Source organism: Balaenoptera musculus, chromosome 3 (genome assembly GCF_009873245.2).
Source record: "Balaenoptera musculus isolate JJ_BM4_2016_0621 chromosome 3, mBalMus1.pri.v3, whole genome shotgun sequence".
Lineage (NCBI taxonomy): Eukaryota > Metazoa > Chordata > Mammalia > Artiodactyla > Balaenopteridae > Balaenoptera > Balaenoptera musculus.
In genome coordinates this window covers 6,968,348-6,991,419 of record NC_045787.1, presented here as the reverse complement: position 1 = coordinate 6,991,419, position 23,072 = coordinate 6,968,348, and positions in this window count along the sequence as shown.

Here is a 23,072-nt window from a genome sequence, read left to right as displayed (position 1 = left end):
TGAGTTCAAGCTCATACTGCCCTCTGCATCACAGGCCAATAAATCAAGAGATGACTTGTGAGCAGAAGTAGCGACTTGATTAGGAAAGCCAGCAGACCAAGAAGATGGTGGACTGGTGTCCCAAAGACCCATCTTGCCTGGGTTTGGACGCTAGTTTCTTTTATAGAGCAAAGAGGGGGAGGTGAGGAGGTAAAGTAAAAAAGGCAATACATTGTTGCAAATTTATCCTGGTTCCACCCAGACTCTGGAGGGGATGTGTTAATTTCTTCTTTCCTGCAGCTATTCACAGGCGCGCCTGGTCAGGGTGTTTCCAGTGAGCTAAACAAAGGTATTTTAGCTTAACACTCAGGTATGGGAGGCAAGGTCCTGGAGATGGGCCATTATGTTTACTTTAAGCTGAAGGCAACATCCCTTTAGTGACTAACTTGTAGCGAAAGCAATAGAATACAAAGGTTAAAGAAACAGATCCAGTGTGGAGTCAGATTTGTTCTTCCCCATTGTCACTCCCTCACTGGAATCTACTCTTTGCTCAAAGGGCATCTACTCAGAGAAGTCTTTCCAGATAATCCTATTTAAAATAAACTCCAAACTCATCACCCCAGACTCTCTCTCTTCCATTTTTATATTATACACACACATACACACAACCCGTTTACTTGTTAGCATGTTTTTTCCCCTGACTAAAGTGCAAATCTCAGGAAGAGGGGTCACCTTGTGTTCTTATTCCCTCCTCCATTCCGCCTACACAGACCATGGCAGGCCGAATCTCCATGGACGTCAGTCTGCTGGCTGGGTGAAAGAATGAATAGACATGGCAAAAGAGAGTCATGGTGACTAGTGCAGACCCTGAAAATCGCCTAGGTCTATATCTTATCCCTGCCATTTAACTTATCCCAATGGGATAAGATTAGTGCGAGTCTCTTAAGTTGCTTTGGAGATTGGGTTAATCCATGAAATATCTTTAGCACAGTGCCTGGCACATGGTAAATGCTCAGTAAATGATAGTTATTACATCATGGACAAGAGGTAGATCATGTGTCTGTCTATTTCCAAGTCAGTCTCCAGCAGGTGTAGTTGAATTACTAAAACTGACCTAGAGCAATCACAATTCACTCTGTCCTATCTAAGCAAGTAGGGTAATTGTTGTTAAGAAGTCCCCAGACAGCATCTAACACCTGGTCAGGCTGGGCTGGCTGGTGGTTGATACCAGAAATGCACTGCAGCCATGCTCTGTGTTACTTGCAGTTTGATATATATGTGATTATATAAATTACTAAGTTATATAATTTTGTTACATAACTTGATATGTAGGTTAAGGCTTTTCAACTATTTTGGATGAAGAAGCATACATCATTGTAGGAAGTAGGATCAAGTAATGGAAAATTGTTTTTCTGTTTCTAGTAGATATTGTGAAGACTCCTTCTTTGCTTAAGTATCTACACATTAAATAAAACATATTTTAATGATTTGCTGGGCATATTAGCCAGGTATAGGCACAACTGCAATATGTAACAAACCACCCAATTTCAGTGGCTTCAAATAACAATTATTTATTCTCACCTCATTGATTCATGAATTGACTTCACCTTGGCCAGGGAAGACTGAACTCTATCCAGGTTCTGGGTTCTAGGATCCATGCTGAAGTTAAGGTTCAATTTCATTTCACTTACCTCTCATCCTTCTTGGACCAGCTAATGCTCACAGCATCTGGTCTGTGATATGTGTCTCATTCTGGGGGCTAGGCTGAATGTCAGTGGCTGCCTGGGATATACTTGTTTCATGGCAGATTGTTGGAGCTTAAGAGGGCAAGCATGGCCACACAAGTACCATTCAAACCTCCATTTGCATCAAATCTACTACTACCCTACTGACCAATGCAAGTCACTTGGACAAGCCTAAAGTCAAGGAGTGTGCAAGTGCACTCTGCCTATTGTGAGGCCATTCTCCAGAGCAGAGAATTGGGACCAGTAATTCAATCTATCACTCTAAACTTGCCGTAAGTGAAAGAAAGCTCTTGTCATGACCACTCCCAGTTTCCTTCATGAAAGAAAAATAGAAAAGTGAACTTAAACCTTATAAGAGTGTAGGGGGAGTGAACAAATGCAAAATGCAGTGTTTCCCCGAGGGTTAATCTAGTGTCAGAGATGCTCTCAGAAGGGCAACAGACAAAACTACAGAGAAAAAAGGGTACAGACATCATTATAGGTAGAAATATAACGTATGTATTTTAATAATTTTAGGTTAAGTAATCCAAAAATTAGACGAATTACAGATTTAAAAGATATAATTAATGTTTGACTTAATAAGGGTGTATATATACATATATACACATATATACATATATTATGTAAAATTGTCCACCTGACAAATCATGAATAAATATTCTTCATAAACACACATGAAACTTTAAAAAAAGACTAAACATAAACTAGACCTAGATAAAGTTACCAGAGAATTTGGACAATTGATATTATATACACTACACGCTCTGAAAAAAATTTTTAATTAAATTAACGGTTAATAACATAATATACACAAAAAATTCTCATATACGTAGAAACTAAAACACACACTTACAGTTATGTCCCCCTTTCTGTAAGCAGCTCTTAGCAGGAAACCGCCCTCAGCAGGAAGCCCTTTTGTCTCACATCACTTTAGCAAAGCTATATTGTAACTAGCTTTTACAACAGGCACCCCTCATGCTCTACTCATCTCCGGCACACCTTTTAAATCTTTTAATCACACAATACCTTGCTTAATTTGTCGGTTCTTTCCCTGGATCAAAGAAGTAGAAATGAAGATTAGGTAATTAACCAGTGACCAGATCTCTTCCCGAGCTTCCCCTCAGTAAACTCCAGAACAAACTGTGTGACCAAACTGTGTGAACAAGATAACGTCTAGAGGGAAATCATGAGGAGTCAACAAGCCTGCGCACAGCTGGGGATGGTGACAACCCTGACCCTATCTCGGTGATTAACTGGGATTACTTCCCTCCTTCCCTTTAAAAGCTTCATGGCCGAGCAGAATCTTTGGAGATGGTTTTGGGGGAACGTTGAGTCTACCACCTCCCCAGGTTGCTGGTATTCTGATTAAAGGAGTCTTTCCTTTGCTACCAACATTCGTATGTTATTGATATTGTAAGCTGCCAGCAGCAGAACCCCCATTGGATAATATATCCCACCATGATGCTTATTTCTCCTCTTTTCCTTCATTGTCTTTATTCATCATTTCAAAGAACTTAGATTTGGATTTTAATGATTAACTTTTTTTCTACTCTGCCTAATTTTTCCTCATTTCCTTCCTTCTGCTTTATCACACTATTCTTTTTATTATTCTTTTTATTCTTTTTAAACAGATCTTTAAATTTAGCTCTCTAAATTTAAAGATCTGTTTATTTACTTTCACTGTCTTGAATTCACGCATACAAGTGGATTGTATGTTAATAGCCAGGGACTCCCATTCTCCCCCTGGTAGCTTTTTTACAACCATTCTAGTCAGGCTTTGTGCCCTCCACTCCACTATAATTGCTTGTTGGTCACTGTGACCTGAATGTTGTTAAATCCTATAGATACTTCTCAGTTTGCCTCTTACACCTATTGCAGTGATGCACCCAGATGCCGCTAACGTTCTCCCTGAAACACTTTATGGTTCTCTAGTGCATCATATTCTTGAGTTTCCTAACTGGCCATTCTTCTCAGTCTAATTTGCTACTTCCTCCTCTCCCCAAACTCTTTTTATTTTTTCAGCAAAGTAGGGGGTTTATTTACAGGGTGCCAAGCAAGGAGTAAAGACAGCTCATGCTCAGAAGACCTGAACTTCCTATAGGCAATGGCTTTTCTTTTTTTTATGTGCTGGGACAACTTTACTTCTAAATAACCTTATGAGATAGGAACTAGGATAATTCGCATTTTACAGATGTAAACCCTGGGTTTGGGAAGGTAAATCACTTACCCAAGGTCTGCCACAACGTGGCAGAATCTGAATTTGCTCTGATGGCACTTTTTTTTGTTTGTTTGTTGGTTATCTACTTTAAATATAGCAGTGTGTACATGTCAATCCCAAACTCCCAATCTATCCCTCCCCACCACCCTTCCCCTGGTAACCATAAGTTTGTTCTCTAAGTCTGTGAGCCTGTTTCTGTTGTGTAAATAAGTTCATTTGTATCATTTTTTTTAGATTCCACATATAAGCGATATCATATCAAACTCTTAACCAAAAATCTAACGTATTTGGTCCCTAGAGCATGTGATTTAACACCCTCTTCAGGATAAACAAAAGTATAATCATGCAATACTTGGTAATAGTAATAATCATGCAGTAACTCGATTCATTCATTCGTGTTTAGAATAACAAAAAGGAAAAGTAAGTTTCAGTTTAAAGTTCTTATTCAAATTTAGAAAAACATTTCATTTTCGAACTAAAATTTGTACTTTCTAAACCAAAATTTACAACTTGCAGTTAATATTGTTTTAAAACTTAGAAAACAAACAACAACAAAATACCCTTTAAGTTGTCACATAGAAAGACAGAATCAACCTGTTTGCTATCTGGTTTCTTTGTGTTGCAGTCACTGTGCTATCAGCACATCCATCAGAGTCAAGGAGGTTCACGCCTTTCAGAATCAGTGAGCCCTAGACCGGTTTGGGGAGGGTCGCGGGCACTGGAAAGGAGGAGATGGCAGATGAGGAATATGCAATATCAAATCAGGAGGGTTTCTTTTTTGTTGTTAAGTGTTTACCCACCCCCTTCCACAAAAATGGAAATGTTAACAAAAAGTTGTAGCTTCAGAAAAAATGGTCTTTCAGAGTTTTCAGCCAAAAAAGACCTTCTCTTCTTTTAATTTTTGATTGTATTGACCCAAAGTCCTGAAGATACTATTTCCCTTTGCTTTAAGTAGTCAACATTTTGAATGCTCATAGGTTTTTAGCTCCAGCTATTTATCACTTAAATCCTTGGCTATTTATCATGAGAAAGGAGAGAAGAAAGAAAGAAAGAGAGAAAGAAAGAGAGAGAGAGAGGGAGGAAGGAAGGAAGAAGGGAGGGGGGAGGGAGGAAGGAAGGAAGAAGGGAGGGAGGAAGGAAGGAAGGGAGGAAGAAAAGGGAGAAAGAAAAAAATAAAGACTAATATTTAGGGTGCAGAATTTTTTACAACAAATTTCTTACCAAATCCTCCGAGTTCACTAAACTCTCTCTCCTGTGCTAAGTCGCCAGATCACCCCTTCAGTTCTTTCTTTGGAAAACTGAACATTTCCTAACCAGTCCCTCCCCCGGACTCATCTCCCGCACTTACACTCAGGCCTGCAGTCCGGGTGACGGTTCTTAAATGCAAATCTGGTCAAGTCCTTCCACACTTAAAGTCTTTCAAATGCTTCCTCCTTACTGCCCCAGAGTAAAACTAAACTCTTTAATAGGAGTCAAGGACTTTCAGGATCTGGGTCCTGCTCACCTGTGCTCATTTCCTGTCTCATTTCTCTGGGTACACTTCAGGACCTACTCATCCTGAAAGTACCAAGCTCTTCTTCACACCTCTAAGCCTCTGTCACTCTTGCCCCTCAGCTTGGACTGTCTCCACCCTCAGCCATTTCATTGGGCTTTAGATCTCAGCTTGCATGTATCTCCAGGAAAGGCCATTAGCTATTACACTTACACACACACCCTCACAAAGAGGCAGCATAGCTTAGTGGTTTAAGTTACACTGACTGAAACCAGACTGCACAGGGACAAATACTGGCTTTGATACTAAAGGGCTGTGAGACCTTTGGCACTTTTCTCTCTATGCCTCAGTTTCTTTGTCTGTAAATGGGAATAATACTGATTACGAATGGTGTAAAGATTAAATGAGTTACAACTCATTTATGCTAATATATAACATGTGCTATGTACACGTTGCTATTGTTATTAATGACACATTGAGGACTTACTATGTGCCTGGTCCTTTTCTAAGTGGCTTACATGTCTGAACTCACTTAACTCACAAGACAGGGTGAAGTCCCCCGCCCCCGGGTGCTCTGGTAGCCCCTTACAAAACACTTACTGTCCTAAGTATTCTTGTGACTTTCGCAATAGTTAGTAAGTCCCTGAGGGTAGGGCATGTATCATGTTCGTCCTTGTGTCACCCAACATCCTAACAGTGCCTGGCAATTAGTATGCAGTGAATTAACGGATTTGATTGGAACCTGGCACGTCATAGCAAAGTATTTTTTTTTAAAGTTCTTTGTATTATTCACCTTGTCCTCAATCCCTTTGTGGTTCTATTCCTGCTCCACTGAAACTGGCCTCCCCAAGGTCACCAGTTGCTAAATCCAATTTCTTTGCAGCATTCAACTCAGTTGACTAGTCTCCTCCTTTGAGACACTCTTTTCTGGACTTCCGTGTTGTAGGAGTATTGGTAGGATAAGTTTTCAAGTACCACGGCTGCTAATTTAGTGGCTCAAAAGTCATTTTGTGGTATAAAAGCCTCTGCTAGTTACTGTAGCCTGAACTGTCTGAAACAGTATAATGTGAAAGTCTAAAGACAAAGAGCTCGATTTAGAACATGAAACTGCTCTATAGGTCTTTGGTACCCCTGGGCAGTAACTTTTGCAGAAGCTTGACTGGCCAAGAGTGTAGGGTGGGGTCACTAGATCACCACAGGCATGTGTACATCTACTTATAAGCCTGTATTTACTACCCTCCTCTCTCTCTCCTTCAGGGAATTTTTCCTGTAACCTTTGGCAACAAACTTGTAAGTTCATAAACAATCTTAAATCCCACTCCAATGCTTACTAATGCTAATGCTTAGTAGTAATCCTACTTCACGTGATTTGCAAAATTTAGCATGGATTCAGAGTCATGTGATTAGCAAAAAAAAAAAAGCATGCGTCATATTTACACAAATGGTCCTCAACCCAAAATCCGTATCAAAATAACCCACTGACGGTGCTTGGGTTCCCTCAGTAAAGTTACTGAATTGGACTCTAGGAAGAAAGTAGGACTTAGACATGTTGCGTGTAAAGGGTCCCATGGAGATACTGATGGGTGGCTCTGGTTAAGAATCAGGCACGAGGGCTTCCCTGGTGGCGCAGTGGTTGAGAATCTGCCTGCCAATGCAGGGGACACGGGTTCAAGCCCTGGTCTGGGAAGATCCCACATGCCGCGGAGCAACTGGGCCCGTGAGCCACAACTACTGAGCCTGCGCGTCTGGAGCCTGTGCTCCGCAACAAGAGAGGCCGCGATAGTGAGAGGCCCGCACACCGCGATGAAGAGTGGCCCCCACTTGCTGCAACTAGAGAAAGCCCTCGCACAGAAACGAAGACCCAACACAGCCATAAATAAATAAATAAATAAATAAATAAATAAAAAAAGAATCAGGCACCAGATGAAGGTGTTTTATATGAACACCTACCAAGATTCCTTACAACAACCGCTAATTGAAGGTTGTTCCAAAGACTGAAGAACAATTCCTCTCTAAAAGAGGACAAAAATACAAGGCCACAAATGGCCCATTCCTCTAAGAAAGGTTTAAAAATTGGTCATCATTATAGCATGTCTGTAAAAGTGAGAGGAGACTTCGATTGCTATATGCTACATAGCATTGAAAAATAAAATTTACTATTAAACAATAACAGACTTGCAAGATATCAAGTCCCTCAACTCTGGAAGACTGCAACAATATCCACATAAAGATGCAAATAAAATTTTGTTTTAGTAAAAATATACTAGATTTATCTATCTTTCCTCTGAGATGCTTTTGGCCCTTCAGAGCGTATATGATGAAGGAAGGGCCAAAAGGGCCATATTTAACAACAGGAAAATGTCCTTCTTTTGTAAATGAAGAAATGTCCCTTCATTTACAAAAGAAGACAAGCAAGACATATCGCGGCACAAAAATTCGAGAGTAAGATAAATCTGTACCTACTCTGCTGAAGATGTGCTAAATTAGACCTGTGACTAGAGTTAATGGCATTAACTCTAAATGTATTTAAAAAAGAGAGAAACTTCACCATTAAACTAGGGGTAATAGAGAAATTAATCCCTAATTCAGAAGTGCAGATTTCAAAGTCAGAATCCAGACTCCATGGGTTTGAACCCTGGAATGTGCCATGCATGAGATGTGTAACTTTGAGCAAGCTACTAAACTGACCCGGTCTTAGAGGCCTCGTCTTTAAAGTGGGGAAAATAACAATATTTCTCTGCTCAATGCAATTAGTGACTGAAACATGGTGCAGCTTACAAAACAGGCTTTCTTGTTCTTGCTCTTTCCAGAAAGAAAAAAAAAATTCAATTACAATTGAAGGTTTCTTGATGGACCTTTCATTCTAGTGCCAAGAAAACTAATTGTCCTACACAATGAGTAAACTCAAAAAGAGCATATTATCATTGAAAAACATTTCCAATACACTCAAACATTTATGCCTTTCCACAGGAAATTACCAAGAGTAAAATAAAACTCATTCCTAGAACTCTGACACTCATTACACAGTATCTACATCTAGGGGAACTGTCAGGAAAGAATCGTAAAGAAAGATTTAAACTAAAACTCAAACCGTTAATTTAGCCTTTTGGACTGCTGAGAATTAAAATCAAATTTATGCTCCACTGGACAATTACATCTGACTAAAAGCAAACTAAACCTTAACGAAAGTAATTAGTAAAATAAACACGTTAGACAACATATTAACAAGAAAATTCGCTAAATACATCTACCTCAACTCTGTTCCCAGGCATCAGACCAGCACTCGGCAAACAGCAGGTACAAATTTGTTAAATGAATGAATGACATTAAATGTCAATACGTATTTGTTAAATGCATGAATGACATTCTAACTCCCCCCAAATAATACAGAAAAGGCAAAACACAGTTAGGGATCACCGTGTATTGGGAAAATGTGATGATGAACACAGTTTCTTAGGACAGCTATCAACTTGGAGCCCTTCCCAGGGGCCACGCACGGTCCTCGGAGCTTCAGAGCATGAGGCCCTCAGCCCCATAACGACCTCGTGGAGCCGCTACTGCACCCCGCATTTCTCGGGGGCGGCTCGCCGGCACCCGCAGGGCAAGGTCCGGCGGACAAACAGCGGAGCAGGAGCCTGCGTCCGGCCGGGTCCGCGCTCCCAACATTCCTGACGCTCCGGCGCCCCGTCCGGACACCCTCGCCTGACCCTGCGCCCGAATGTGCCCTTTGACCCCGCGCCCCGATGTGCCCTTTGACCCCGTCTAGAAAAGTGTTCTGAACAAGACGCTGACGGAGGAGGAGCCCATAGGGGCCTGCGGGACCGGCTCCACTGTGCAAACGCCGCGGCGCCGCCGGGGACCCGCTCCCAGAGGCAGTGGGGAGGCCTCAAGGCCGAGTCCCCGGCGCCGCCCGCCCTCCGCGCGTGCGCCGCCCGCAGCCCCGAGGGGCCGGGGTCCTGACCGACCCGCGCGCGCCCAGCCCGGCCGGGGGAGGGACGCGGGGGCGCGGAGGCCGGTGCCCTCGCCGACCCCGAGCCACCTCCCCTCGGGCCCACGCTGGGCGGGCGCACGCATCGGGGAGAAAAGGAAATCGGCTCCGCACATGAGGACGCCGAGCCTGGACGCCCCGAGAGAGCGGCGACTCCGCCAGCTGCGCCCGCGCTCACGACCAATAGGAAGCTGTGCCCGAGGCAGCGCTGGGACCAATCACTGTGCGCCCGGCATGTGGGCGGTGCCTGGGCGGCCGCCCCGACGCCCGGCATTGGTGGGAGCGGGTCTGTCAGCCTGGGGACGTGGATGCTGGCGGCGGCCTCTCCTCAGGCCCAGGTGTCCGGCCGCCCGGGGCGCGAGCGCAGGTGACCTGGGGCGTCCGGCCCGTGGGATGCGAGGTCTCTTCCTCACAGGGAGGGACGCGGCCGCTGCGGTCGCGTCTCCTTTGAGTTCCTGACACGCCCCAATGTACTCCAGTGGGGTGTTTGGGTCAGGCCAGGCCTCTCCGCCTCTTCCCCACTCATTGTCCTTTGTTTTGCTACTTCTTTCTTTTTTTCCTCCTATTTGCTGAGGCAGAGCTTTTTCTTCCTCAGACAGACATGACCCTGGTTTCGGAGGAGACTTATCTCAGGAGGCCGTCCCTGCCTGCCTTGACCTATCCGAAATTCGACCATTTTATCCAAAGAAGTCTTAAAACATCTTCGCCTTGCGTTTTCTCCCTCCCTTCCTCTCTCCCTTCCTTTCCTTCCTCCCCTACCTCCCTCCCTTCCTTCCTTCCTTTCCTTCCTCTCCTCCTTCCTTTCCTTCCTCCCCTCCCTCCCTCCCTTCCTTCCTTGCTTCCTTCCTTCCTCCCCTCCCTCCCTCCCTCCCTTCCTCCCTTCCTTCCTTCCTTTCCTTCCTCTCCTCCTTCCTTTCCTTCCTTCCTTTCCTTCCTCCCCTCCCTCCCTCCCTTCCTTCCTTGCTTCCTTCCTTCCTCCCCTCCCTCCCTCCCTTCCTCCCTCCCTTCCTTCCTTTCCTTCCTCCCCTCCCTCCCTCCCTTCCTCCCTCCCTTCCTCCCTCCCTTCCTCCCTCCCTTTCTTCCTTCTTTCCTTCCTCCCTCCCTCTCTCCCTCCCTTCCTTCCTCCCCTCCCTCCCTCCCTTCCTCCCTTCCTTCCTCCCTTCCTCCCTCCCTTCCTTCCTTCTTTCCTTCCTCCCCTCCCTCTCTCCCTCCCTTCCTTCCTCCCCTCCCTCCCTTCCTTTCCTTCCTCCCCTCCCTCCCTCCCTTCCTTCCTTCCTTCCTTTCCTTCCTCCCCTCCCTCCCTCCCTCCCTTCCTTCCTTCCTCCCTTCCTTCCTTTCCTTCCTCCCCTCCCTCCCTCCCTTCCTCCCTCCCTTCCTTCCTCCCTTCCTCCCTCCCTTCCTTCCTCCCTTCCTCCCTCCCTCCCTCCCTTCCTTCCTCCCCTCCCTCCCTCCCTTCCTTCCTTTCCTTCCTCCCTCCCTCCCTCCCTTCCTTCCTTTCCTTCCTCCCCTCCCTCCCTCCCTTCCTTCCTTCCTTCCTTTCCTTCCTCCCCTCCCTCCTCCCTTCCTCCCTCCCTTCCTTCCTCCCTTCCTCCCTCCCTTTCTTCCTTCTTTCCTTCCTCCCCTCCCTCTCTCCCTCCCTTCCTTCCTCCCCTCCCTCCCTCCCTTCCTCCCTTCCTTCCTCCCTTCCTCCCTCCCTTCCTTCCTTCTTTCCTTCCTCCCCTCCCTCTCTCCCTCCCTTCCTTCCTCCCCTCCCTTCCTCCCTTCCTCCCTCCCTCCCTTCCTTTCCTTCCTCCCCTCCCTCCCTCCATTCCTTCCTTCCTCCCTCCCTCCCTCCCTTCCTTCCTTCCTTCCTTTCCTTCCTCCCCTCCCTCCCTCCCTCCCTTCCTTCCTTCCTCCCTTCCTTCCTTCCTTTCCTTCCTCCCCTCCCTCCCTCCCTTCCTCCTCCCTTCCTTCCTCCCTTCCTCCCTCCCTTCCTTCCTCCCTTCCTTCCTCCCCTTCCTCCCTCCCTTCCTCCCTCCCTTCCTTCCTCCCCTCCCTCCCTCCCTTCCTTCCTTTCCTTCCTCCCTCTCTCCCTTCCTTCCTTTCCTTCCTCCCCTCCCTCCCTCCCTTCCTTCCTTCCTTCCTTTCCTTTCTCCCCTCCCTCCCTCCCTTCCTCCCTCCCTTCCTCCCTCCCTTCCTCCCTCCCTTCCTCCCTCCCTCCCTTCCTCCCTCCCTTCCTCCCTCCCTTCCTCCCTCCCTCCCTTCCTCCCTCCCTTCCTTCCTCCCTTCCTCCCTCCCTTCCTCCCTCCCTTCCTTCCTCCCCTCCCTCCCTCCCTTCCTTCCTTCCTTCCTTTCCTTCCTCCCCTCCCTCCCTCCCTCCCTTCCTTCCTTCCTACCTTCCTTCCTTCCTTTCCTTCGTCCCTCCCTCCCTCCCTCCCTGTTCCTTCTCTTCCTTTTTTTTTTTAAATTTTGATCTTAACCAACAATTCATTTGTTCAACAAATATGAAACGTTCAGTCTCTAAAGACACACGGCCTGAGTTTGAACCCATCTGCTACTGCCTTGTTTGAGTGGGTGAACTCTCCTCTTCAGTTCTCATCTAGAAACCGAGGGTGGTGGTTCCCTGGGGGTGGATAAGGATTGTTAATATGTAGACCTGTGCCTGGTACCTTGTAAATGTTCTGAAGTTACTATTAGGTACCAGTCACTTTTCTAGGCTTTAGGACATAGGGATCAAGTCCCTGGTGTTGTGTCCTGGTGCTTATAAGTTAGTTCGGAAACTTTGATACATTTTTAAGATATCTTTATTTTCATAAACACTGATAATTTTTGTTGAGTGAGGCATATTCTCAAATGAGTATCTTTTCCAGTATTTAACATACTTGTATTCTTTTAAAAATGTAGGTACTGTTCAAAGGGACGTGGGAGTGACATGATTTTGATAACGCTGTAGAGGAATCTTCTTTATTCATCTGATCTTTCCACATGTGGACCTCTGGCTGCTCTGAAAATTAACCTATGAATCATGGTTGCAAGGTACACTGTGTCCATGCAACCCAACATCTTTCAGGCTCAGATTTTGCACAGCTGGTAAAAAAAGTTCCAGTGCAGAAAATGGAAATGAGCTTGTCTAGTTGGTGTGCTACTGTTTTCGCAAGTATACAGTTGGGATAGAGTGAACAAAAAAGAGTGACAGCATGGATGAATAGATGTCTTACAGTAGACTAAAAAAAAAAAAAAATTTCCTCAGAGGAACTGCTTGATACCTACAGCAGGGATTTTGCAACAAATTTTCGAAATGGAAGAAAAAGGAATACTGGAGAATAACATCTTTGATGCTTTATAATTTCATTTTTAATGCTAAAAACTGTTAAATACTGGTTTGGTGACTGCTTTGTAAGCTCTGGCTGTGTTACATGTGGATACCTAAAGAAACTTGTTTGTAAGTCTAAATGCAGAATGCTGAAATTGGCTTAAAAGGGTTCACGGATAGTCACAATCTCTGTGTGGGAAACAGTATGATTAAACACCCACGTTCCAGCTCGTGCACCACTGGGAATACGAAGTGGAAACTTACAAGAATTTACTGCAAAGGATATGGTGTCATTTTATAGAATATTCTGTGATGAAAAAGTGGATCAACAATCAACTTTTAAAAGTAAGATAAATAACATGCACCAAGTACCCACTGAACCTGATCTGCCCTTCAAGAGCTGGGAGATGTCTAAGCCACCAGGTAAGAAAGCTGAGTGTGCATAGTAGCACTCCTTCATCAAGCTGATGTCTTATGTGTGAGATTTGGCTCCAGCAGGGCCTGAAGATAAAAGTTAAACAAAATGAGAGATTCAGACTTGCATGGCACCTTCTCCTGCTGCATTGTCTTTTCTCTCTGAACCCAGATACGGCCATGTGGCAACTTCCTTGCGATTTGTTGATGGAGGAAGAAAAATTTACAGATGAGTCTGTGTAATATGCTGGTACCACCTGAAAGCAGGTCGCTACAGCACTGATCCCCACCCTGGGGCACCCTCAGTAGCCCCTCTCTTCAGGGACTATGAAGGATTGTGATGAATGGAAACCCCTTCAGTGGGCAGAATTTCAAGTGATGCCACGGTTGTTCATTTTTCCTGGAGGGGGAGATTTTCAGATGTACATATCCACACTGACTCATAAGCAGTGGCTAATTGGCTGGCTGGGTGGTCAGGAACTTCAAAGCAACAGAATTGGAAAATGAGTGACAAAGAGGTCCTTGGCTAGACCTCTCTGAGTGGTCACAGCATGAAGATATTTTTGTCCCATTGTAAACGCTATGAAAGAAATGCAGAAGGTAGGATGGAGTATGTAGAAGGGTTTAAATTAGTAATTCTTAAGCTTTGGGGTCGGGGTTGGGGAGGTCACAGATTCTTTTAAAAATGTGATGTATAGAGCTTCTCTCCAGAAAACACACTTACTGTACACTTTCTGGAGGTTCATGAATCTTCTAACCTAAACCCTATCTACAAACCTCTTTGACCTGAGGTCAAGAAAACCTCTTTTAAATAGTACAACCTGTGAACAATTGGAAATCAACTAATTACAAGATTTCAAAGGGAAAGGAAAATCCGTTGAAGCCTAATCCCCAAGTAAGCATCATGGTTAACTGGATACTTTAACAAATCAGAATTTATCCAATCTATCTTCCCACTCAGTCTATTTTATTCTCTTTGCCTGGTTCACTCTAACTAAAGAACCACAAAATTTTGTAAATGATCTTAGAGATCAACTAACCTAACTTCTCTTGCTCTGGATTTTATTGATAAAGAAACAGACACAAAAGATAAGGTGAATTACAAGATGATACGATAGAAAATCAGACATAAAAATAAAAACTATAGTATGTACAGTGTACTTACTTTCTCTGTGCCACACACTGTTCTAAGCCTTTTACGTGCATTGAATCATTTAATTCTCACACAACCCTAAAACTGTCATCTCCAAGGAAACTGAGGCTTGAGAAGTAAGTTGAGTTGTCACAAGTCACATAGCTGGTATGTGATGAAAGTTCTTGATACAGGGTCTGACATAGATAGGAATTAAGTGAATAATTAATAGCAATTTCTTTTCCTTTTCTTGTTCTTTCTCAAGAGAACTATTTAATGACAGAGGACTAGCACTAAATTTTTCTAGCTCCAGAGCCTTTTCTACCCACAAGCTCATACTCTTCCCTTCCATGCCTTCTCCTCTCCTGTCTCCAAACCTGACCATAATTAGAAAACAGGATCTATAGTTGACTAAATGCAGTTCAATTCCTTTTTTTGACACAAAAGAAATCTCCCTTGAGTCCAATCCTACAAGAAGTTTACCTGAATTAAGTTCCTTTTCACTTCCTTGTATTTTTATTTCACTGAAATTTCACATTAATATAAAAATTCTTTATCTTACTAAAGTAATTTCTGCACACTCTGGTCCTCATTCAAAACTGATAGCCTTTTAGATTTCTTGTTAAATAGGTCAAAGAAGCACACTACAAATTCAAAGAGGCCTTCACTTTGGAAGAGGTAGCTCAAAATACCCCCAGAACATTGGACCTGTAGACATTTTACCAAAGTAGCAAGGCCTTGTGTCTTTAGTTGATTGTTTCCCATCTCTAGCATGTATTTACCTAGTCAATATATCAAGAATATTTGCTAGATTTTGCTCGCCATATCTAATTAACATGATATTACTGATGTAGAAGACCAGCATAGTGTACTGTGGGTTATGGAGGCTGTCAAGTTCCTTGTGAATTAGATTATTATACAGAGCTGCAGAGTTGATACGTTTTGCTGACCCTGCCAGCTGAAAGTAAACTGGTTTTAGTACCATTTATTAAAAGGTATGGCCATAAAAGAATTCACCACATTATTAGTCACATACCTGGTAACAGGGCATGTGTTCATTGTTTCAGTAAAGGAATCACAATTGGAACAGCATCTGCAATTGCAGTTACCATATGATTAAGTTTATGATGCTCCATTGTCATTTTCCAAGATCCAGATCTCCTGTACAAGAGCTACATCCTTTAGGTCCTTGATGGAGGCCCTAATCTCCACATATCCTCCAAGAGTTTTATATTCCTTTTATTACTTTGTAAGTAGAAGCCTTTCAACTTTACCTTTTCTAGTATAATAGTTCTCACTCCTCTCTCAAAGGTGAGGCAACCAATATAGAAATACTGCCAGAGCCAAGAATTTTTATTCTAACTTTGCATTTTGGAATTAGAAAAATAACCACAGAATAAATTTGGAGACTCACTGGGTCCACTGTGAGATGTAACTGAGCCAAAAGTACATTAATCACTGCCATAAACTCTTACTTTGACTAGTGGACCATAATGACATTTTGGGTCCACAAGAATGAGTATCACTTTAGAGCCAATGTCTAATAATTCCTACAAAGTTTAATTTCCTTTCCCTAAATACAGTCATCCTGATAGATAGTCTTAGGTCCCTTTGGAGCTGAGTAAGAGGAAGAAATAAAGTATTAATTTCTGGCAGTGTGGCATGGTCCTTCCTCAAGGATATCAGGCCTTCATTTCATTCAAAAGACTCTGGGTCGGGAAACTGACTCAACTCTAGAATTAGTGGAGAGGCTTTAAACTCTCTGCTGTGGTGATTCAAGTGAGACATCTGTTCACCAGACATGAAACATAAATTAGGAACATAGTAGGCTCCCATTTTCCAAATCTTTCTCAAGTTCTTCCTTTGAACTCTAGCCCTGAGCTACTCAAGAAATGAGATTCTGGGAAATGTAGTTCACAGCCTTAGCCAAGTTGAAACAGCACTATATAGCAAAAGATAGATAAGTATATAGCTGATCACAGTTTAATATGATGCTCACATTCACACTATGGTAGTACAAAAGAATTTAGGATTCCAGACAAACCAAGGAAGGATAGTGAGTGATTTATGAGCTGAATTTTAGGAGGAGACGTGATGGGGGTGAGAGGAGGACATTTCAGGCAATATTCCAGGTATGACTCAACTTGGCAAATTGCGAGTAGTTTACCATAGCTGGAACACATCATGCAGTGTATGCAGGGTAGTACAGAAGATGAGGCTAGATGTTACTTTTTCTGGCACAGTATTAAAAACAATCTTCAGCTCAGCAATTGTGCATGTGTTTTATAAAGATAAGTTAGGCTTGATTAAATAAATAAATTAAGTAAATAAATTAGGCTGGTAAAAATTAACCTATATCCATCAAAATAGGAGAAGTGTTGAGAATTTAATTGAACTTAAATATTGCCTCCATATTTTGCATTGATCAAATTTAATGAATACACTTTACTGGAGACACTGTGATGGTTCAATCAAAAGTTATCTTTTCCCCATATCATAATATAAGGCTATTTAATGGTTAAATACTATTATACTAATTATTTGGATAAATTTATTAACTATCTTTTTTTCTGTTGATTAGACACTGTTACATATGAGGGGGAGACTATCAAAACTAGATATGGGCATTTTTGGTGGATAGTAATCAGTTATTAACCTGTGAAAGCACTGCTTTCACTCTTGTCTGTATGAATCACACAGTATGGCTTCATCTTGAGTCTTAACAGAATTTAATAAGACAAGATTGTGATGGTTAATTTTACATGTCAATGTGGCCATGGTACTCAGTTTTTGGTCAAACACCAGTCTAAATGTCCCTATGAAGGTATTTTTTAGTTGAAGTGAACACTTAAATCAGAGACTTTAATTAAAACAGATTATCGTCCATAAAGTGGTGGGTCTTATCTAATCTGCTGAAGTTCTTAAGAGAAAAAGACCCAAGGAAGAGGGAATTCTGCCTTCAGACTTAAGACTGCAGTGTCAACGCTTCCCTGCGTCTTCAGAATGTTGTTCTGCTCTGCAGATTTCATAGTTGACAGCCCCCCAAATCGTGTGAGCCAAGTCTTTAGAAATAAATATATATGTACACATCCTGTTGGTTCTGGTTTTCTGAGAATGCTGACCAATACAAGGATTAAACTGAATGTTGTTTTAAAAGATCAAGTTTAAAAGAATTTTTGTTCACAAAAGAGTTGCTGCTTAATTTAAAAGAACTAGTCAACTTGAATAAATACTTGATAATTTATAATCAAGACTGGATCATTAATAATGTTGGGAACAATATTGGCATAAATAATTGAATTTAAACATGATTTTCAAATTCAGTTTTTACTAGCAACTTTCAAACAATTTACCAAGGAATCAAACGACCCTAAAGTGGATTGATTTTCTTCAATTTTACTTTATTGTTGAGGTTTTAATAAGTATTAAAATAGCAAATAATCATAATGCAAAATAAGAAAATATCTTCAAATGAGATAAGCAGTCTATGAATAACAATTAAATTAATTTGGAATATTCATATTGGAAAAATAAGGTAGTATAATTATCATAGCAAAAAATAGAATTGTACAAATGCATAGTTGTCACCAGTTAAATTGTGTCCCCTAAAAATTCACATGTTGAAGTCCTAACCCAGAGTAATTCAGAATGTAAGCTTATTTGGAGATTATTCCCTTATAAAGAGGGGGAACTTGGAGACAGACACACATACAGGGAGAACCTCATGCCAAGATGAAGGCAGAGATCAGGATGATGCTTCTACAAGCCAAGGAATGCCGAAGATTGTCAACAAACCACCAAAAGCCAGGAGAGAAGCATGGAGCGTAGTCTTCCTCACAGCCCTTAGAAAGAACCAGCCCTGCCAACCCCTTGATCCTGGGATCCTAGCTTCCAGAACCATGAGACCATAAATTTCTGTTGTTTAAGCCACCTAGTTTGTGGTATTTTGTCATAGCAGCCCTACTAAAGTAACTCAATAGTACTAATTGATTTTTTAAAATAAACATAATAAAGAAATATCACTGTGAAATTCCTAATTATTCAACTAATCTCAGAACATTATTTATGAACTACTGTTTTCTGTTCATTATTTTCAAATTAATATTTAGTTATTGGGAGCAAATAATAATGATAATAATAGCTAACTCTTATGGGACATTTATTATTTTCCAGGCATTCTTTTAGATGCTTTAAGTGTACTAACTCATAGATAATACTATTAGCCCCATTTTACAAAAAGATACTCAGAAACACTGGAAAGTAAGTTGCTTAATTTACGTATACAGTAAGTGGTAGATCCAAGGCATAGACTCAGTTTGATTGTGAAGTTTTTGGTTCTAACCAAAATGCCATACTACCTATTGGTGACATAATTAATAAAGATTTTCCAGCCCTCCAAAAGAGCTTCCAAAAGCATTTGGGATGCTGGATTCACAACATACAGCTGCATGACACCAGGGTGTCTGCTTGAAAATATTTAGGTCACATCGTGCTAAATATCCACATATTCTTCCTCATGACACACATTATTTTGGGCTGTTTACTATATTTGAGATTTATTAACAGAAAATAGTATATACCAATCCTCTGTTTTGGTCTTATTTCTGTTAATATTTAAGTTGATTTCTTTATTAAAGAAGAAAAGCCTGTAATGATCATTTATGCATTTGCAATAAAAGTCATATACAATTTCAGTGACTTTCATTGCATCAATGAATGGCATTAACTTCATATTCTGTGAATGTTATGCAGTTTAATGGCATGGAGTTCACTAACTGCAAACAGACATTTTCAATACACACACACACACACACACACACGCACGCACACACACACAGGGAAGCTCATGGTCTATCCATGACTATAAGCAGATATTTCCATCAAAGTCAGAGTATAAAATGTCTGTTATTTATTTCATGATCTCTGGAGAGGTTATTATAAATGCTTCAATTAAGGTGCTGGTAGATGTAAACTGTTAACATCATTAAAGGGGTTTCCATTGAGGAATAAATATTTGGTTTCTCATCCCGTTCTGCAGCTGAGCAACTTGACTGAGATGCCGTCTACAGTTCCATGGCTCTCCTCACGTTGAGCTGGGCACTCTGTGCTTCAAAGGCCCCGGATTTCCTGGGGCATGATCCTACCATTTCCTGAAGTCTGGGCACCTTACCTTCCTTCTGCACTGTGCATACAATTCCCAACGGCTCTGTGGTAAGGCATTTTTAGTTACCCATCTTATTTTTCTGTGATTCACCAGTTCCTTAGTGCTTAGAAGCTGATTTTTCAAATTTCTAAAGGAATAAGAAAAAAACTAAAGAAATCAAGATGTAACATATTTAATACTGAGAAATTATATATAGAAGAGCACCGCATGGCTCTTTTGTATATGGAATACAAACGATCTCCAACATCATAGAACGGAAGACACTGGAAATTATAACGGGCTAAATTTTAAATGTCAATTAATCATAGACTTAAGTTCTATATTTTCTATACAGGTTTTATCTTTTAAACTCTTACATACTACATATATTACTCTGAAGCGTGTGAAATTCAACATTGTACCAAAGATATCTACCATTTGTTTATCTATCTATGTCCCTTTTTTTCTTCTTCGCTGCATCTCAGGGAAGGAAAATAAGCAACATTTTAATGAAATTTTCGGATATTATCATATCAGTTAAAATGTTTTTGCTGTAGGTGACTCAAAAATACTTGAACAGTAACAGCATAATTATTTTTTCACATATCTGGAAATTCACAGTGCTGCTTAATTTACTGGCTAAAGAGAAAAGGACCTTGAGTCCTTTCCACTTTTCACTCTGCCATCCTCAGCTTGGTCCCTGAACTAGTTCCCTGAATCAATGCAAAATGGCTATGTGGTTTCAGATATCATAATCCATCAAATCTAGAGGAACTCTTTCTTTCATGGTCTCTTTTATTTTATGAAGAAACCTTTCCTAGACACCCACAGCAGACCATCCTGCGTGTTTCCTTGGCCAGAAGCATCACAAGCTCACCTTTGAAAAAGTCACTGTCAGAGGAATGGGATCCTCATAATTCACTTAAATCTGAATTTACCCCAGAGCCATGTGATGGAGATGAGCTTGTCTGAAAAATCAGGGATTAAACTGCTCCCTAGGAAAAACAGGATAATATATTTTGAATAGGCTACATATGACTATGCTATCCAGGCTCTGCTACATAAGGACTCGCTACTTACATGGGAAAGTATAGGAAAGTTTAGAAAATTAGAGAGGTGGGAATTAACACTTCATGGTACTAGTCACAGCTGGTTCAGGTCCCACATTTCAGCACTTCCTCAGTTTGGGACTCTTTTTTTTTTACTAGGCCTTATAACACGTTTGTTCCTTGAATGTTCCCCACCTGCCTGGTCTGTCCTACTGTCTTTTTTACTTTGAATGTTTTTCTTTGGTTCCTCATTTATGCCACAGCTTTGCCCTCCACTCCCAGCCCTCATCTCACAGGTGTAGCTCTAGACCTGCAGGTTCATTTACAATTAAATTATTTAAATTTCAGTTAAATTAGGAGAGCCTAGTGGTACCTCAAGTTCAGCAAGTTCAAACCATGGCCCTCCCTCTGCATTTTCTTATCTAAGATAAAAGCTGTGTGAGTCTTCCATTCATCCAAACTAGAAACTGACATAACATATGAAATCACTCCTTCTCAAGAATGAATCCCCAAAATCATTCTACAACCAAGTCATGGCAAGCATGCTTTTGACATGTTTTTCAGATATGTTTTTAAAAAAATTCTTTGCTCAAGTCTTACTCATTTGTTGCCTGAATCGCTGTACTGGTCCCTCTCTAACCCATTCTCCACAAGGCAGCCAGGATGAGCTTTTAAAAAGTTAAACCATTTTGGAAATAGTGGAGGTGATTGCAGAACACTGTGAATGTAATTAACGTTGTTGAATTTTACAATTAAAAATGGCTAATGCAAAATTTTATGTTATCTGTATTTTACCACAATAAAAAAAAACACTTTATAAAAAGTATCAAAAGCTATTTACCTATATTAAAGGCAAATCATGTTAATGTAATAGTAAGGTTGCCCGACCTTAATTAAAAAAACAAAAACACAAGAAACTAAATCAGATAAAAGAAAGTAAACCAGATTATTTGAGTGCCAGTGCCACTGCCAGGCTTAAATACACTTTGAATTTTCTGGGAGAAGAATTTTCGTTCCCTTCCATGGCCCTTGGAGGCCCTGAGTGACTAGCTCTGGGACCTCTTGGATCGTATCTTTCTCCACTCTCTCCACCTGTTCCTCACTCAGCCAAGCTGCTTCCCATCATCCTCCCATCACCTACATCCTCTCGGACTCTGCACCCTTGCCCAGGCTGTCCTTTCCACCTGAGACATTCTTCCCCAGATCCCCAGGGACCAACCTCCTCAGTCCTCAAAGCCCAGCCCCAGTTTCTTCTTCCCTGGTCATCCCATTTAAGGAGCCTCGTGGGTTACTCCACCCCATTACCCTTCTGTTTCCTTCCTAGCAGGAATCACTCTTTGTGACCATGACAACAGTTACGTGTTTGGTTATTAATTGTCTGTCTCTCTTGCTAGAAATTAAATTCCATGAGGAGTCTTTACTGTCTTGCTCAACACTGTATCCAAAATGCCTGTAGATATCCAATAAATGTCTAAAGAATGAGAGAATAAATGAATACGTGAATAAGGATGAATGAATGAATGAATGGAATCTCTATCTATTGCAGGTATCTTCTTTCTTTTTATATACAACCACCTTTTTTTTAAAGTGCAAATTTGATCATAATTCTCTTAAAATTTTGCTAAAGCCCTTCATTGCCCCCACGAGAATGACAAACTCAAATATATCCAGGAGCCAGTTAACAGTTGAATTAGTGGAGCAGGGCAAGGGGCGGTAAGGACTGTGACAAACTCGACCGTCAGGAAGGCTCAGTCAGTTGTTGCTTGTGTGGAACAGAGGACCATCGTTGCCCAGTTGTCTGGCTTTCTCTAAATGGCTTGAAAACTGGAATTTTTATGTGAATGCTTCTCTTTCTGAAATATTGGGAAATAATTTTTCTCACATTTTTGGGGCTAATTCAGTAGAGATAAAATATTTCTGTGGGCTGAATTCAGTTGCAGGCTGCCAGTCTGCAGCCTCTGATTGTGGCAACTCTTTTGCCATGTCTTTATTTTATAGCCTCTTCTACCATGCACCCAGCCTGTAATTGCCTTCTTCTTTCCTTCTTTTATCCAGCGTCTGCAAAATGCAGCTGGCACTGTGAGAAAGCTCCCCAAACCTCTTTGAATCTTTTCCTCTCAGAACGTCTTAGCTCCTTATCTATCTCTCTCTTTAGCTTTTATCCTGCATCACGTGTATGTCATGTACCACTGTATTACCAGGAATTGAGTTCTCTTTGAGGACAGTGCAGCTTAGAGGAAAGAAAAGAGTCTTTGGAGTTGAATCACTGCAGCCACTTGAACAAGTTGATTTCTTCCTGAATCTCAGTTTCCTCATCTTCACTTTGGCGATAAATACTGAGACTGTATATGCAGTGCCTGGCCCACATTAGGTACAGTAAATAAAGGTGATTATTCATTGCCCAGTGTCTGATGCAATTTCTGACGGGTAGTAGGCAGTTAATGAGCATTTGTTGAACGGGTGAGTGAACGCCCATCCTGAGCCCTGGCTCTTGAATTACTGACACTTAAAGCCTCCTCTTTCCGTGTTGTCATGCTATCCCTACTGTGTGATTTGCTCCCACTCTGGCTAACCAGCTGTGGGTGCTGACCTCTCCTGGATTTCCTGGCCTTTTGTTACC